A 4,772-nucleotide genomic window follows, 5' to 3' on the forward strand; every position below is an offset into this window, starting at 1 on the left:
AATCTTTGTCATGCACCTGTGCGATTTCATTCTTAAGATTGGTTCAAGCCTACATATAAAATTTTGATTTATCCCTGGGCCAACCTTGAAGTTGTTTGACTCTTCAGCCTGGGCCATCCTCTCTGTAAGAGTTGTGACATAAATGGATGCAGTAACCAGGTGATGTTAACATTTTTGTCTGCACCATGACACAGACATCATTGTGACATATTACCATGTCCATCACTTTAAAGACATAACTCTCCTCTCTGGAATGGGCCCCGCACACAGGATAGGATAGTCACATATACATAGGCCAGGCACACAGGTGATGATACAATTTTTTGCCCAAGGTCACGCCCAAAAGAGGGCATTTTGATATATTGCGGCACCTATCGTGCAGGTAATACGGCTCTACTGCTTGGGATCTGCCCACTTGAAGAGTGACATATTGCTAGGCCAGACACAAAGATAATGGTACTCTTTTGCCAGGGACATGGTTTAATGAAAGCTTTGTGACACATCTCTATGCCTATCACCTAGGTGATGTGACTTCCTGCTTGGCCTTACCCACATGGAGCATTGTGACATATGTGTGGAAACTGCACCTACGTGATGTAACTCTCTTGACTGGGTCTGTTTCTGAGGATGGCTGGTGAATATCTCAGGACCCAGGATCAGGTGATGCGGTATTTAGTCTTGTTTTCTCCCACATATTTAAGTGTGACATATACTTAAAGAAGCACCTAGGTGATATGACTCTTTTTCTGCCTGAGTCCTGCCTACTTGTGACATATCTGTGGGCCCATAACTATGTGATATGACTCTCTTACTCTGTCTGCACTGTGACAATAAGAATATTGTGAAATGTTGATAAGCCCTTCCCTTAGGTAATATAACTTTTGTCTTGTTGCTGAACAATCCCCACAAATAAGACTTTCGCTGTATTTTAGGGTCCAATACCCAGATGACGTTACTGTTCTGACTAGGTCATGCATAAAGAGGGAATTAGGGCATTTTGCTTGACCCAGTCCCCTAATGATGTGACTCTCCTACTTGTGCCAGAGACACAGAAGGTATTTTGAAAATCCTTTTCCCATTCTGTACGTATTTTGCCCCTCATAACTTTGCTAGTTTTCTTCCACGTGTTATTGTATCATATTGCTGCTCCAGACTCCAGTTAATGTGACTTTCTTTCCTGGGCCCTGAGTAGATAGGGTGTTGTGACATATTGCTTGGCACAATACCTAAGTGATGTTAACCTTCTGCCTAGTTTTTTGCCCACAAATGGGATTATGACATATGCCTTAATTCAGTGCAAAGCATAATGATCTAGCTTATGTTGGGATTCAGCCAATAGAAGATATTCTGTCTCACACTGCTAGGTTTGAATCAATAGGTTAGGCCCTCCATTGCATATTTATACAAAGCTCAGAGAAATTTACAACACTGATTCATATCATAAAAAATTCCTGAGTGGTACAGGGATATTTATAACAGATCCCAGCAAAATGTTAAGATTGTGAATCTCCACCACACATTCAAATGAAAGTAAAAGTTGTTTCCTTCTCACATTTACAAATAGCATTATTAAGGTCCTAAGTCTAACAAGTGAATACAGAACCAAGTTGAAATTGTGACTTTCAAAAGTTAATTTTGCCACAGTTAGGGTGATGACTCATTTCTGGTCCCAGGTTACAGGTTTTAAAATGGTCTCATCTCTGAAGCCAGCCTACAGGAGAGATGTTGAGTATCATACCTTGGTTTAGGGCAATATGTAAGACCGTTAGTTCATATAAACATGTAGACCTCAGAGAGGTTTTCAATTCTCATGCATTTTCTATAATGTTCTCAGATGTGGCAGAGAATGTCACACAAGGGTCAGCACACACATGAGATTGTGACTGTCATATAAACAACCAGCTAACCATTAATTGTGTCACCCTTAAGGATGAGGAGATTGTGTCTTATCACTTGGTGTCGTACCCCAGTGTTGAGACATCTTTTCTTTAAATTGCTTTCCAAAAGGGCATTGTTACATATCACTGGGTCAGAATCATGATAATGGGACTGTTCTACTTGGGCCTGGAAAACAGGGAATATTTTCACACACCACCAGGCCTATTGGCTAGCTGATACATCCCTCCTGCCATTGCATTGTCCACAGGGGACCATTGTGATATATCACTAGATATAACATCTAGGTAACGTGACTCTCCTCTCCTGCCTGGAAATTGTCCATCAAAGAAACTGTGACATACAACTGAGAGCAAAACCTAGGTGACATGACTCTCCTATTTTTCCTGGACTCTGCCAAAACAGGGAATTTCTACATTTTGCTGAGCCCAGCACCCAGGTATTGTCATTTTTTTTTTTTTTTCATCAAACCTGTCTAAATTGGGCATGGTGACATATTACTTGAGGCTCTACCCAGGTGATGTGGCTCTTCTGCCTGATTTCTGCCCATATGTTAGATTGTGACGTATAACTAGGAAAGCACCTAGGTGATATGACTCTCCTTTTCAATCTGTGCCCTGCCTACTGGGATAGAAGGATCTATCTCTGAGTCCAAGGCCTAAGTGAAGTGACTCTTTTCTTCAGCCTGGTCTTTACAATGAGGGTACTGTAACATATTGCTGAGCCCAGCAGTCAGATTTTTTGACTCCCTTTTCTCTTGAACCATGCAAACAGAAATTTTGGCCTATTGCAGGGCCCAGTATGCATATAATGTTACTTTTTTTGCCTGGATTTTGCATACAGTGAGGATTATGTCATATTGCTGGTCCCAGCACACTAAAAATATGACTATCATGATTACTTGCAGCTACAGAAGGTATTTTGACACATACTGATCTTATTCTGTAGGTGTCTTGACTTTGAATTTTTTTTTTTTTTTTTTTTTTTGCTGCTCTTTTTCTACATATGGGATTGTGTCATATTCTGAGTCTACTATCCACTTAATGTTACTTTAATTCCTATATCCTGCCTAGAGATGGCATTGTGACATGACGCTCGGCACAGCACCAAAGTGATGTTATACCCTGCTTAGTTTTTGTCCCACAAATGGGACTATGACATTTACCATACTTCAGTTCACAGGCATGATGGTCTAAATTATACTGAGATTTAGCCAATAGGAGATACTTTGCCTTTTATCACTAGGACTAGGGCAATAATTGAGGTTGTGGGTTGCATATTTGTACCAAACTCAAAGAGCTTTACAACACTAAATCATAATATATAAACTCCTTGTGGGATACAGATAGTTTCATGATAGGCACTAGCAAAAATTCAGATTTGGACTCTAAATTACATACCCAGGTAAAAGTAAATGTTGTCACTATTCCACATGTCCAAAGTTCATTGTTAAGGTCTTGAGTCTAAGAAGTGAATACAGTACAAATTTGGAATTGTGACTTGCATATGTGGGTCTGACCATAGGTGGGATGGTGACTCATTTCTGGATCCAGCTCATAGGCATAATAAAGTGTCTCATCTCTGAATCCAGACTACAGAAGAGATGTTGAATATTATACCTGGGTTTAGGACAGTATGTAGATCATGAATCCATACAAGCATGTAGGCCTCAGAATGATTTGAAACTCTCATGCATACTGTATAAAGCCTTCAAACACTGTAAAGTGTCAGTCAGTGGTCCAGGAAACACATGAAATTGTTACTGTCGTATACACACCCAGCTCACAGTTAATGATGTCACCCTCAAAGGCAAGGAAATTTTGTGTATTACTAGGCCTACTACCCAGCTGTTGAGACATTTTGGCATAAATTCATACTCATGGGTGCATTGTGACATATCACTAGGTTCATATCATTATAATGTGACTCTTCTGTCAGGACCCTACCAGCAGGGTCCTGGTAGATATATTATCATATATCTCTGGCCTATAAGTTGGGGGATTTGTCTCTTCTGCATGTTCTCTGTCCCCAGAGGATATTGGAGAATATTGTTTAACTTAATATCTAGGTCATGTGACTGTCCTCTCCTGCCTGGATCTGGCTCACCAAAGAAGTTTTGACATATTGCTCATTGCAAAACCTATGTGATGTGGCTTTTCTTCATATTCTAGCCTCTGCCAAGAGAGAAAATTATTATAGTTTGTAGAGCCCAGCACTTAGTTAGAATGATGTTCCTCTTTTTCTTTTTTCCTGTCAATAGTGCCCTTGGTGACCTAATCTTTGATGCTGTCACATCATGGAGATTATAGTGTATCACTGACTCAGCACCAAGGTGATGTAATGTGACACTTCTGACTATGCCCAGCCTACAAATAATACTATACTGTATAACTGGCTCAACACCCAGGTGATGTGACTTTCCTTTTTTGTCCCTGCTCACAGGTCAAGTTGTGACATATATATGGGTTAAGCACTCATGCGGAATGATAACTCTCACACCTGGATGCAGCCAGTAGAGATATTTGACTATCATGGCAAGTTTCATGTTCATATGTAAAGTCCTGGGTTTTTCAATTATATAGAGTTCACGAAGGATTATAACACTCAAGTATATCATATAAAGCCTTAATTGTACAAAGAGTGTCATAACAGAGGCCAGCAATGAAGTGAGAATGGGACTTTTGAACGCACACCTAGCTGACATGATTGTCATTCTCACACATGAACAAGGCCTAGGAATGATATACCAATCTCATATATAAAAAACAGCCAAATGTTTAAATAATTAATCGCATACATAGATCTGATTCACAGGTGGTTTGGTAACATTTGAATCATGATTCAGCACACCTGTGGTGTTGTGTTTCCCCTACTGG

At 40.0% G+C, this 4,772-nt stretch overlaps 1 long non-coding RNA gene across 1 annotated transcript; it reads left to right on the plus strand.

The window, feature by feature from the left end:
• Positions 1–532: 532 nt before the first annotated feature.
• LOC139360926 (uncharacterized) lies at positions 533–4,431 on the plus strand. Its single transcript, XR_011618510.1, has 3 exons — positions 533–660; positions 4,157–4,228; positions 4,339–4,431. It is a non-coding gene; the product is annotated as an uncharacterized lncRNA (long non-coding RNA).
• The last annotated feature ends 341 nt before the right edge of the window (positions 4,432–4,772 follow it).

Source organism: Macaca nemestrina, chromosome Y (assembly GCF_043159975.1).
Source record: "Macaca nemestrina isolate mMacNem1 chromosome Y, mMacNem.hap1, whole genome shotgun sequence".
In the NCBI taxonomy this organism is placed as follows: Eukaryota; Metazoa; Chordata; class Mammalia; order Primates; family Cercopithecidae; genus Macaca; species Macaca nemestrina.